The sequence below is a fragment of the Megalops cyprinoides genome, chromosome 2 (assembly GCF_013368585.1).
Source record: "Megalops cyprinoides isolate fMegCyp1 chromosome 2, fMegCyp1.pri, whole genome shotgun sequence".
NCBI lineage: Eukaryota > Metazoa > Chordata > Actinopteri > Elopiformes > Megalopidae > Megalops > Megalops cyprinoides.
In genome coordinates this window covers 23,882,257-23,896,715 of record NC_050584.1, presented here as the reverse complement: position 1 = coordinate 23,896,715, position 14,459 = coordinate 23,882,257, and the positions used below count along the sequence as shown (strand labels likewise).

The following is a 14,459-nucleotide window of genomic DNA, read 5'->3' as shown; positions in this document are numbered from 1 at the left end:
ACATAAATTGCGTACTTAAAAAAAACGAAAAGCACCTCATACTGTACAGTACCGGATATATAGGCCTTAAGAATTCTTCAGCCATTTGAGAGCCCATATTCTGCACAGCCATAACCAGCCAAGTTTTGTACAACAAACCATGATAGTGGTACACCAACTCATATACATACACACACACACACACACACATATATATATATATATATATATATATATATATATATAATAGCTGATTTTTATTATTACTTTTTAACTCCCTGAAGTAAAATAATCTAAAATGTCCATAATATTATTTTTAAAAATTATATATATATAAAAAAAACAACTTTAGAAATTTTATTTAGAAATCTAGGTGTCAATGTCAGAAACAAGATTTTATCCATGTCATTGGGCTGTTCTGGGATTACAATTTTGGCCACTAGGTGGTGGATTTGCACCATGCAAAATTTGGAATACATCCTTCATTCCAATCTGATGTTATTGCAGTGCGAATAAAGGGAGGACAAGTGGCCTCTCCTAGTGTATTTTACCTTTCCAAGTGTCCTTTTACCTCTCCAGAAAGAAAAGCATATACGTAAACAACTATTTTGCACAAAAACATTTATATGTATTCAGGGCTAAAGGGGGGCTTAAGCCCCAGGGCCCGCAGGCTGGCAGGGCCCTGGTTGACAGTGGAAGTAACCCTATGTCGGTTCGGTAGCCTACAAATTTGCAGCCCGTTCGTTGTTCATGTGTAGGATATAAATAAAGAGATGATGAGATGATTAGACAAATTGTCTGGTTGTTTTTATTTATGGTCCAATACAATTTCTTCTTTTCAAATTCAGTGATGACGTGTAGTTGTTGCACCTTTCGCGCCTAATTTCAAACATTCGGCAGCTGTATTCCCGTTTAAACATCCAACAAAATGTCCAAAAAAAAAAAAAAAGAGCAACAGTGGATACACAAAAAAGGAAGTTAAAAGTAAAAAAAAAAAAACATAAAGGAGAAGAGGAGCTGAAAGATAAAATACCCAAACTGACACAGTATTTTAGCTTCAAAACAGCAGATTAAGCACCAGTGTCTGTTCAAACAGGAGAGGCAGGGACAGATCTCCTTACCTCCAGGTAACTAAACCTTTCGCATGTAACTTTTTTTTTAATGATATGTAGCACGTGTGTTATGTTATATGATTCGTTATGTTTTCATTAGCGTTATTAAGCTTATCATAGTTTTCAGCTAGCATTTGCTGTATTTTTTTTAACATTAAATCACTGTTTCTTCAAAGCCAAAATTTGCTAGAATTTTTCCAATCTAGTGTTCTAATCACACCGGTTTTATCATACGCGCTAAAGGACAAATCACACTGGTGTGACCGTACGCCCCAAAGGGCTAAGATCGTAGCCTATATCTGCCAGTTAGATGCGCATTTGACTGTAATTATACGAAACGGCCTGGGTTATTGATTAGCGCACTTTTATCTCGTCCCACAGCCTCACGATTAGTCCGTGTGAAAATGTAACTTTGCTTCATTTAAGTTTATTAATCACATCATGTATAGTTAGCTGCGCTAGGGCAACATCTGACTGGCATCCAGTAGCTAGTTAGCATCTAAAATCCATCTAGTTATCTAGCTAGCTGGACAGACAAGTAGCCTAAGAAGTGTTGTTAAGTGTATGTTATAGTTGTGCCATGGTTTCCTGTACATTTAGCCTTGATGTTGTCCTTGTCTCAGGTTAGAAATAATTGTTTCCACAAAATAAATTGTTTACTAATTAATCATACCTACTCAACTTTCTTAATATTGTTGTGTTTTCAATTTAGATTAAGATTAAGTTTTAGGTACAGTCCTCAATTCTGGCAAAAGGTTGTTGATAATTGAGCTCAACAGCCCATCAAATTACACCCCTTCCTTCCCTGCTCCTGAAGCAACGTCTTGATTGGCTGGAACAGGGTCCGAGCCACTTTGTTTTCCATTTAAAAAGCCAAGACCTGAAAGCCTGAAAATATTGTGTGATCATTTTGTATGCATTATCTGCACTGAAGGGCAACATCATGCTCCAGATTTCTTACCTTACTCGAGTGTCTCATGTTATGCACATCTCTAAGTGTTCTTTTTGGCCTTCCCAAACAGGAAACAGGAGACAAGAGATGAAATTTTCACTTTTATTTGAGAAATCAAGCAAACAGAACAATTTACAAAAAACTACGGTATTTATCAGAAGTATTTACATTTTTTTAAACTATTTACATTTTTTATGTTGCCATAAAGAGCACTGTCTCATTTACTCACTTTTTGATGTCCAGTTTCATGCCACAGCCTGAAACAGTTGCGCTGGGGCACCAAGCATAATGCCACGAAATGCTTAAAATCCTCATTCCACCAGCTGTAGACCCCTGCCCCTACCCTGCCACAGCAGAACAGTAACTTTTGGCTGTGAAGGACCCCCCCTTTCCACCACCAGCTGGGTTCATGTTCATCCTCAGCTTCAAGCATTCCTGAGCCGTTTGTACCAGCTCACCAAGGACTCCCCCCTTTGCAATGCTTAAAAAGGGACAGAGAAGGCTCAACCTCAAAACGCAATATAACTAAATAAAGAAACCAAGAAACCAGAAATCAGAAAACATACACATACATAAAAAATGTATATATACATAAATATGTAGGCACGCAGGTGTGTTAGATATACGAAATATGGCCGTCATATGCAAAAGCATCTTATATTGTTATCTTATATTATCGCTTGTATATGTTTTTATTTTTTATCAGCCACATCAAAAGGGTCTAGCTCTAAAGACAAGATAGGGTACTTGGATTGTTTACGTGACGTTTTACCTGTTCTTAATGCTCTAGCCTTAGTGCTCATGTAAATCACTTTGGATAAAAGCGTCACCTAAATGAATAAATGTAAATGTAATCAACAAGCATGAGCTTCAACACAACGTAAATTTAAATAACCTGTCCATAACAGGGTCCTCTCCATGGAGATAAGCGTCCTCCTCCAATGAATCAAAGCTATCGCTGCCGTCTGAGTCACGCTGTTCTTCGGTATCACTTTCCTCTTCCAAGGTCACTACAACCTCCTCAAAATGATAAACGTTTTTCTTTTGTTTTTCACCTTTTTCCGATGCTATTTTCCCACTCCTTTTTGGTATTTCACAAACCAGTTTCTTCACCTAACAAGCCGTGTGCACTATCCTATTGTGCGCAACAACTAAACACAAGCTGTTAATCAAGCCGCGTGTGTTCTCGTACACTAAGGATGGGCGGATCGATACCAAAGTATCGATACTTCCAATCCTGATGGTTCATTTTTGAGAATCGATCCTCATATTAAAAAAAAAAAACCGACAACAGGTACTGTCTTTAAGTTGTGATTTTAAACTTCATTTCATTAATTCATTTATTTATTTATTTTTTAAATAAAAATTGTTGTTTAGGATAGGAATTACTTTTCCTTCCACCTTCTCGCTCCGCTCCCCACAGCTTATAGAAAGGCAGTAGTAAGGCACGCAGAGAAACAGATTCTGCGGGTTAATTAGTCGCTCAATGGCAGAAAGGAAACGAAGCATTGTTTGGGGCTATTTCCCTTTCGTAAACAACAATGAAGAACTGAATAACATGCAAATGAGAATAACATGCAAACATTTATTGTTCTTCTTTTCCATTTTTTTGTGGAAGAAGAGGCAGACCAGCCATTGATGTTACCAGAGAACATATTGAATTTCTGCTGGGATGCTCCTACTGGGATGCTCCTCATCATTTCTGTACAAGAGGTCAAAGTTGATGGATATACCTGTGAGAAATAGGATGTCTGCAACAAATGATGGCAAACTAGAACAGCATGTGAGGGGACTTCAGGGCCAATATCCTAATTCTGGGAATGAGGTAATTGGTGGTCTTTATCTTTTGTATAGTAATTCACATTTGTGTGTCATTGTTTTGTGAGTGTCATGGTAATTTTTATCTTTTCAAAAATCAACTGATTAACATTAATTTTCATGTAATGGTATGTTTCGCCTGTCCTGTATACACTTTGGCTATGAATGTGTTGTTTGGGGTCAATTTGACTCCAAGCATAAAACATCAAGATTTATCAGTTTTGCTGACTTTTTCCTTCCACTATTGTTTTTGCTGACACTTATGACACAGTGAGTGAATTAACATTATCATCCATTAGTAGTATACCCTCCTTCCCTTTACCACATTTTCACTCGCACACCATACTTCTGATGGTACATGCGCACATGCACACCCAGCACTGACAGCACTGCCATTGTTTGTTACTGCCCCAAGAAAAATAGCAATGTACTCCTTATGAGTACAATGCATAGTGATGCAGTTGTGAGTGAGGACAGAAAGCCTCAAATGATTCTCAATTACAATGAAACGAAGGGTGGGGTTGACAATTTGGACATGGTGACCACCACATACAGCTGCCGACGCATGACTGCCCATTGGCCATTGGTGATTTTTTTCCATATTCCTGATGTGAGTGCATACAATGCATTTCTTTTATGGCGCAGGATAAATGGAGACTGGAACAGTACCAAAATGAATCAGAGGAGGATCTTCCTTGAGCAGCTAGGGTATGCCCTTGTAAAGCCTCAAATTGAGCGTTGTGAGTGCCTTCCAAGAGCACCAGCAACTGTCTCTGTGGTGAGGGAGATTCAGGGAGAGACAAATATAGCATTTCCACAGCCCCCCAAAACCAAGTGAAAGCATGGCAGGTGTCCAGTTTGTCCTCGCAAAAAGTATGCTAAAACTTGTGTCACCTGTGCAAAATGCCATAATTACATATGCAAAGTGCACGCAATAACTCTGCCCATCTTGTATGAAGTAGGACAGGGTGCACTGACTTGTGCATCTCTTCTACCACTACTGCCCTAGCGTCTTGCGGGGCCATCAACCCCTTATGGTTTCTACCCCTCCGGCTCTAGAGTCTTGCAGGGCCATCAAGCCTTTGGTAGTGCCTTGCGCCAAGGTTGGAAGGGGTCTGTGTCTGACAGTCCTGTTGCCTGGGGGGTGTATATAGTGTATATTTGCATATACTTAGTTTGCTCTCTATTTTTCATCTTGGATATATGTATGGAGGGAATGTGTCCCTATTGGAATAGTAAGTTCTTACAGAGACAGTGGCACTGTGATGCTCAGTTCGAGAGGGGGTCCCACAGCTTCTAATAACACCCTCATATGTATGTAGGCCTACAAAGATAGTTCAAATTTCCTATATGCAATTCAAATTGTTTATTTAAATAGGAAAATAAAATACAATGAATCGCCCTTCTGACACATCAAATATTAAGTTAATTAATTTTAGGTAAACAAAAAAATAATAATAATTAGCCCATTTTTCAACACATGTCAACTTCTGTATGGCCTAAGCAGACATTTTCATGTGAGATAAGGAGTTTAGGGGGCTCTTTGCAATTCAGGAAATTTAAGGTACTCAATATAAGAACAAAACATATCTGAGTAACAGACTTTCATGGAAGTATATTTTTAATTATACTTTAACTATCTAGACTATTGGGGTCTCTAGGTACCCCAAACCTGTCGGGGTGTAAAGTCTTTTTGAACAGAACAGAACAGAAGGGTTAATTTACAGACTTGTCATACAGTTCAGCTTTTAACACTATAGTGCCCCTATAGTCCCCCTATAATGGTTAGGGTGGGCAGCCTCACTTCCACCTCTCTCACCCTCAACACCGGTGCTCCTCAGGGTTGTGTCCTCAGTCCCCTGCTGTATTCTTTGTACACATATGACTGTGTAGGAAAGAGTAGTTCCAACACCATCATTAAGTTTGCGGACGATGTTGTGGTGGTGGGCCTGATCACCAACAACAACGAGAAGGCTTACCTGGAGGAGGTGGAGGACCTGACACAATGGTGTCAGGTCTACTACCTCTCCCTTAACGTCAGCAAAACAAGGGAGCTGGTAGTTGACTTCTGCAAGAAACGACAGAGGAGATACACCCCAATCTCCATGAACGTTGCCCCAGTAGAGAGGGTGAGCAGCTTCCGATACCTCGGCGTACTCATCACCGAGGACCTGACATGGACCACTCACACTTCCACCCTGGTGAAAAAGGCATGGCAGCGCCTCTATCACCTCAGACTGCTAAAGAAATTCAGACTGCCAAAACAGATTTTAAAAACCTTCTACTCTGGTGGCATCGAGAGCATTCTGGCAGGATGCATCACTGCCTGGTGTGGGAACTGCTCTTCACAGGAACGTAAGGCCCTGCAGAGGGTGGTGCGACTAGCTGAGCGCACCACAGGGACCATTCTAACTCCCCTCCAGGACTTGTATACCAGGCAGTGCAGCATCACCCAAACCATGGATTCTTTCAATGGCTGCGGTCAGGCAGACCTCTCTGCAACCTCAAGGCCAACACTGACAGGCTCCGTAGGAGCTTCTTCCCCCAGGCCATCAGAATGCTAAATGCAGCTCATACTGGAGTCTAACTCCATTCTGCACATTTATCTATGTCTTGAGAATTTTTCTATTGTGTTTTATGTCTTCCTTAAGTTATTTCTTTTTGTATTTTTTATATTTTCTTCTTTATATTTTTTCTATTGTGAATTGTGTTTGGAAACAATATAGCTGTAAACTTCCATTTTTAACTTGCAGCAGTTCTTTTCAAAATTTCTATTCAAAATATTTCAAAAAATACGTTTTTTATTTGTCCCATGCCAAGGTACAATATACAGTGCAGTGAAATGATGGTCGGCAGCGGGGCAGACTGCAAACTCACAAAAGAAAAAATATAATTTACTCACAAACTACTGTCCATACTGAATCTGAATCTGAATACTGAATCTGATACTAAATCTGATCCATTGCATATTATCCAGGACATCACTGCAATATACACTGCATATACAATATGTATACATGTAAGTTGTATGCATTGTAATTTGAAATAGACATGCCTCTATTTTTGAATGTGAATACTAAAATGCACCAGCTTAATGTGACTTATGGTTTATGAGTACAATGCATAACATGGTTAATCATTTGGTATAATGTAAGAGTATTACTTTGTGTTAGACTTGATTCTACATATATGAATAAAAACAAGACATGGTGGTTTTTCTTGAGCAAGATATCCATTACAAATAACTGTAAAGATCAATGAAAATGCTCGTATTTGTTTTTTTTTAATTTGTCTTATTTCCACATGTATTTATTCTTTTATTTGGCACTTTGAATGTTCCATACATTAACAATGACATGCTGGAACGAATGAAAAGACACAAAGTATCACAGAACTTTTTTTTAATTCACGTTGTACTTTTTTAATTCATGTTGTCAGTGTAATATTTCTTGTTGTCTGGAATCTCTGGAAGGCTGATTAAAAACTCGTGAACTTAAGGTATGCATGAATATAACAAGAAAGCCTTTTCCCTGTCATTATATTGTGTCTTATTTGCTGTTGATGTATCTAACTTGAGTTCTAACAGCAAAAATGTACTTGAAGTTCTATGAAAAACTCAATATTCAATAACCTGCTAAGTCACTCTGACACTGACCTTCCCTCTAACAGGTTTTGTTCAGAGTCAACTGAAGTTACTTGGGGTAGCCTTGAATCTATGAAAAGTAAACAGAACTACTGCATGTCTCCAATTGTGGACACAAGACATAATTTTCAATACGTTGTAAAAACCACATTACTGCATAAGCTTCTAGACAAACTGCAGGTATCAGTTACCTATAAAACTTCCATCTGAACCAACCCTGTTAGAAAAATACCACTAACAAAGCACATGAACGTGTGCAAAAATGTAAATTTTTTAAATGACAGTGACATTCATGGCAAATTATGCAACTCCAAAGGTTGGAGCTTGCAAAATTCCCTCTGTCAAGTATTTCTTGAAGGCTTCATAGGAAGAGTGCATCAGCAGGTGGAGTACAAGAAGATAAGTATTTGCCTCTGGAAAGATTTTGCTGCCCTCACGGAGAAACTGGATTTGTGGCTGGTGGGGAAATCCAAGTGGAGGCACTGCTGAGGCTCCAGAGGTGAACTCCAAGACCGTCTCAAGAGTGATAGGGCCAGCTTCCTCTTCTGTTGGACACCAGGTAGAGAGTAATTATCAGACATGTTGGATTACATGAGCAAGGAACGCACACAAAGCACAGAGCTCACCTACTCTGGGAACCGAACGTTAAAATACATTAATGATTAAAACACACCCATCCATGGTGTACTGGAATGCCACCCTACACTCGATACGCGAGTACAGAAAATGAATGGCCGAATATATAAAAATACATTATGTTTAGAGCATACCATACATACATGAACTTTTGAACACTGCCACTTGCGTTCTTTAGTATTGAAACCGTACTTGGGCCGTGAAAGATTACGTCAAACAAGTTCATGAGAACGGACAAAAACGCGCTCATTACATCAGGAAGTCAGTAGTCATGTATACTTATGCAAATGGTGGCCTTAATTTTTTATACTTCTGCACTCCGAACCATAGGCTACTTTTAACATAAACTGGGTTAAACACTTTATGAAAAACTTCAATTTGGAATTTTATTCCTCATTATATATTTTCTCGTGTTAGTGGCCTTAAGTTTTTGTTACTATGTAACTGCAATCCCGAAAAAAATTCAGCAAAACTGTCTCCTTTTCATAAACAAATGTTATTGGCTTGGTCATTGGTTTACAGACACAACTTCTCCCCAAACCAATATTTTATTTGGAACAACAAAGACATTCTATATAAAAACAGATCTCTGTTTCTGAAAAATTGGTTTGATAATCGGATCATCATGGTGAATCAACCCTCAAGGATTTCTATTATCGTATCAGGAGTTTTTAGCTTTGTATAAGATTCCTATATCTCCTAAAGAGTTTGCTATTGTCCTTGGTGCCATACCTGATGGTTGCCAGATGAAGGAATGCCCATTATCCCTCCACTTTACCTTCAGTAGATCCAGCTGATACTCCAGTGGGTGGGGTATGTTTTTCTTCCATTCCTAAAAATAACAATAGGGCTATATCCTTATTTCAAAAAGATGTTGTGTTGACTCCACATGTAGTTTCTTATTGGAATGGGCTGGTTGATGATATTCATCGGAAAGATGCATGGATGCTACCATAAAAGTACTTGCTTACTAAAATTAAAATTAGAGAGGTATCGTTTAAAATTATACACAAATATTACCCAGCCAATAATTATTTGAGCAAACTAAAAAGATATTAATGTTAGTTTTTCTTCTTGTGATAGACATCCTGAAACGTTGCTCCATTTATTCTGGCACTGTCCCTATGTCAAGTTGTTATGGCAAGATATTTGTAGGTTTGTGATTGACCATATTTATAGTGATTTTTCTCTATTTTGGAAAAACATTCTGTTTGGATTTGCCGTATACGATAAGTTTAAGGAAAAAGAATTTCATCTGATAAATAAGATTATTATATTAGCTAAATGTTATATCCATAAATGCAAATTCATGAAGAATAAGCCTGTTTTTCTAGTGTTTATGAGAGAATGTAGAAAAAATGTTAGCTTAATTGAACATTCTTCTAATAATAAAGCTGTACATATTTTAAGTTATTTTTAGATTGAGTGTATATTTGATTTGATGCCTTTTATGTGTAACCTTTACGTTTACATTTATATATTTAGCAGATGCTTTTATCCAAAGCAACGTACAAAAGTGCATACAGTAAGTATAGCGACAGTACAGGGACAGGATGTGTACAGTTCCACAATGAGACAGTTCTCACAGAAGAGCAAGGTCTGTTTGAGGACACAGTACTCAAACAGACCTAGTATCTAATTTTTCAGCTACATGGTATAGGGCAACTAATCAGATCCAACTTCAAACAGCGCAATAAGTACCAGAGTAAAGGCAGTAACAAGAAAACAAAACACAAAAAGCACACAGCAATTTATGACAGCACTGATCGGGGGGGGGGTGTCTTCAGACCACGTCTGAAGGATTAGAGTGATGGAGCTGTCCGTGGCAGGACGGGGAGTTTGTTCCACTGGGGAGCGATGTAGGAGAAACGCCGTTGCCTAGCAGAGAAAGAACCTCCCGCTTTGCCTGTGCAAGGAGCGAGATGTCGAGTTGCTGCTGAGCGCAGGGGCGGGCAGTGTGTAGGGCTGGATGAGGTCTTGGAGGTAGGTAGGGGCTGTCCTGTTGATTGCAAAGAAGGAGAGGGTCAGTGTCTTGAATCTGATCCTGGCAGCGACAGAAAGCCAGTGGAGGGATTTAAGCAGGGGAGTAATGTGGGAGAATTTGGGGAGGTTGAAGATTAGTCGGGCAGCTGCGTTCTGGATGAGGTGGGTGGGTGGTGCAGGCTGGGAGGCCTGCGAGGAGAGCGTTGCAGTAGTCCAGGCGAGGGAGCACTGTGGCCTGGACAAGGAGTTGCGTGGCGTATGTATGTCAGGATCAGACGAATCCTCCTGATGTTGTGGAGGAGGAATCGGCAGCCTAGTGATGTGTGAGCAATGTGCTCCTTGAAGTCCAGGTTGCTGTCGAGGATGACGCCCAAGCTCTTTGCGGATCGAGAGGATGGTGTTGTGGTGTCATCAACGGTGATGGAGAGGTCTTGCAGGGAGGAAGGGCCGGCTGGGATGAAGAGCAGTTCGGTTTTCTTGAGGTTCAGCTTCAGATGGTGGGATGACATCCATTTGGAGATGTCAGCCAGGCATGTGGAAATTCTTTCGTTGACCTGGGGGTTTCCTTTTTTTCTCTTTGTTCATTGTGTTATTCATAATTAAAAAATGAAAAATTATTTTAAAAAAAAAAAAAGCGGACAAACGCAGATTGATAAACAGCCGCTTCCTTGCACTCCTTTGTTTCGCATCGCAATATCTTGCCATCTGATTGGTCTAGGGTCTTGATCGACCTATCGTTGGAAAGCTTCGATTCTTCTTGCTTAAGGCTAGGCAGGTATTCAGATAAATTACATTAATTAAAATACCCACGAATTAAAACGGGTTGGTCTGCAGAGCGAGTGAGTGCATCATTGAAGCTCTTCGCTATTCTTTCCCGTGCAGTGTCATCGTTCGGTCCGGACACATAAAGTATGACAATGATCTGGTAGAACCCCCGCGGGAGATAAAAATGTCTAAAAGAGATCGTTAAAATCTCAAGGTCCGGTGTGCACACTTCCTCCCGTATACAGTACTGTGTGGCCCAGCTATTGTCAACAAACATACACAGCCGTCCTCCAATGGATTTCAATGAGCTGCGCTCGTCTCTGTCCGCTCTTATTATTATTTTATTTTTATTTTTTTAAATGGTCCGGCTACAGTTTGTTGACCACTAGGTGGCATTAGTGATGTCGAAGCCTACTGAGCCACTGTGTCTGGGGCGGAAATGATAGTTTGCCAAGACAACAATTACAGGGACCAGTTCACAATAAAATTCCATTCATTAAAACTTGCATATTCTGGGAGTTTGTGTGTGGTAAAGCCTCTTTTATAATTACAACCAGGACATAATTAAATTCCAGGTTCCAAAATTGCTAAGTCTTGGTGCTCGGGCATGTAATGGCTGCAACGACGATTGCACTGACGGGAGAACAGTACGTTGTCACCTTCAACTTGCAGACAACTCTGCCGTTACAACGGTGCGAAAAGATATTTAAAAACTTTTGTTAAAACACATGTTTGCTAAGACGCCCGGTAGGGCTGTGTGCATCTATATTATACATATCTAAGCTATATATTGGAAACTCGGTTGTTGATTATTTGGGAGTAGAATGATTATAGACAGGCGTTATGGGGGTGCTTAGGGATGCATTGCACCCCCAGTTGTCTCCTTACATCCCGATGTCTACAAAGTATTCAGGACTTTTTGTGAACCCCTCTGTATTTTCTCCTGGCACAGAGTCTGATTATAGAACGATATACTCCCGACATACTGCCATGACGTTTGACGAACTGCCTGTGGGAGGAATAACTATTATGGCATAATGGTAAATAAATACAACTGGATCGTGTTATTCGCCGCCGAACTCTCCGCATCTGTTGCAATAAATCCCGCGTGCGCGAATAGCGCGTGATTTTGCAGATGAACAGTAAGTGGAGTGTCTTTCAGAGAGGGTGTGGAAACAGCAAAGCGACTGGGTACAGCATCCTTGTGTGTGTGAAGAAGTCAGTGGCAGATTGAGAAATGCAAGTGTAAGTACACTAAGTAAAAATCTGTACAATCGACACAGATGGTGATCACTGTAAAATATGATTCCATCTCAATGTCTGTGATACTGCATTATCCTAAATTCATAGCTCTGCAATATTTGTAGCTCCCAGGGGGAAACGTACAGTCGCTACTTCGCTTTATGAATATTTTTTAAACTGCTTTGCGTTTTTTTATATATAAAAAATCGCAAAAAAAGTCCTTTCGACACGATTTACAGAGAAAACCATTGGTCTTACTTTGATTATTCTTGGAAATAAAATGTACTTTGGATTCAGATTCGGTTGTGTAATAAATCCGTTTTAAAATAGAACATGAAATTTTTTTGCGCTTGCTGTAGGCCTACACTTTTTTCCCCTCATTTATCTGCGTTAGCGTATGACCTCCATGCACTGACGCAGCATTTCATTTGATATGACGCACACGTGATGTTGGAGTTTTATTCAGTTCATTTTTTTCCTCTTCAAGTTAGCTGCAGTTGACGTTAGTAGCCAACTGTCTCGTTTTGCCAGGTGGTGACTTGACGAAGCGAGCTCATGTCTAAACAGGAGTAAACACGGGTGTTCAGCTGAGCATGAGGGGGGGAAATGTGAGATAATGTTTATGACAGCAGGGCTTAGTCACTGACTACCCCAGCCTGAAAGAACAGATGAGAGGGGTTGTGTGGGTCGTGGGTCCCTATGAGCCTGGCTACTTAAAGGAAATCATACGCAAATTTGGAAATGCATTTTACAGACTGCTTTACTTTTAAAGGTCTTCATGCAGCTGTTATTTCACTTGAGAGAATGTTTCAGTGTTGTTTGTGCCCACCTTTAAAAGAGACCTCTAGCCTGTTAGATATTTGCCATGCAATTACATTTAACAATTGTATTTTAAAAGCTACTTAAAAAAACTTTGATATAGTGACTTCAATTTTTCTAATGAAAAATTTTGCATGAATACTTTTTTATTACCAAAGGAAAGTGCTTCACTCCATATACCAATCTTTTCTTTTTGTTGCTGGTGGAAAGGAAAAATATATATGGAAGGACACAATAACAGTGCATTCTTTTTCCTTTCTCATTTGCACTGGCCGTTGTGTGACCAAACCCCCAAACGTAAAGCAGTGGCTACACCCGGGGGTAAATGATACACTTTTTAAATCTCTGAATAAACTCACAGCGTGCGTGTGCCTGCACTGCCTTCCTGTTATTTCAGCCCTCCTGGTCCACACCCCCACCCCCCCCCCCCCTACACCCCCACCACCTCCCCACCCCAGCTCGCCCGCCTGCCCACCCGCCTGCCCTGGTGTTAATGGGGAGGGAGAGGGAGGGATCAGAGCTGTGGAGGAAGCCACACACAGGGAGGGCTGGCTGCTCCAGGAACTGCAGCGGCGGCAGCAGCAGCAGCAGCAACAGCAGCAGGAGGCTGCGAATGAGAGAGAGCGCTCGGAGGCCGGGGGAGCGCTGCAGCTCACACACAGGGACTGCGAGCCGGGGCAAAGTACACGTTGAACTCTCTCTCTCTCTCTCTCTCTCTCTCCCCCCCTCTCCGAACTCTGATCCTGAAGAGTTTTCCCGCACAGAGAGGATCTACAGCTCTTTTTTTTGTGTTGTTGCTGCTTGGCTAGTTTTTTCGACCCCCGTGGACTTCTTTTTTTCTGGTGTGTTAAAGGTAAAGTAGTCAAATCTTTTTTATTTCCGTGTGTTATCTGCTGGCTGTGCCTTCTGAGGTACTCCTGGTTCATGTTTTCACTGCACGGTGCGGTCACAAGGTGCTGTCTGCCTCTCTCTCCACCTCCCTCTCACACCGTGTGTCGAATCACTTCTTATTAATGGGTCTGAATAGTTGAAGTGGAATTATTTAAGACTCTCGTGGAAAAAGTGCTTTACTTGCACTTTATTTATCTTGGCTCTGTTTTTAAAGAGAGAGGAGGCTGAGAACAGAGAAGGAGGGGTGATTAGGTAGAGGTGCCTAGCAAAACTGGATGTGCTTTGTACGGAACCCTGGTCTGAGGTTGCACGCTGCTCTAACTTTGCTTTAACAAAGCTTTGAGATTGGGGGGGTTGGGGGGCAGCTTGGCACTCTTGGTCTCTGACACAGCTGGCATTTGGTATTTTGTAGCCTGGAGGCTGTGCTTTAGACAGCCATTGTTAATGACATGTAAGAAGTTCCATTTACCTCATTTCCCAGGCCCCTTCTACCTTTTCCCCCCTTCTGTCTGTAATAGCCTGTGTTTATCTCTTTACCTGGGGCGCTCTCTCTCTCTCTCTCTCTCTCTCTCTCTCTCTCTTTCTCTGTCTGTCTGTCTTTGGGTCTTAACCTAAGATC

At 40.7% G+C, this 14,459-nt stretch overlaps 1 protein-coding gene across 1 annotated transcript in view; it reads left to right on the top strand.

Moving 5' to 3' along the window:
- Positions 1-13,482: 13,482 nt before the first annotated feature.
- Positions 13,483-14,459, top strand: part of si:ch211-191a24.3 (tensin-3) — a 69,171-nt gene continuing 68,194 nt past the window's right edge. Inside the window, exon 1 of the mRNA XM_036517408.1 lies at positions 13,483-13,802. The gene's annotated coding sequence lies outside the window, so the exon portion shown is untranslated. The remainder of the gene's footprint in view (positions 13,803-14,459) is intronic.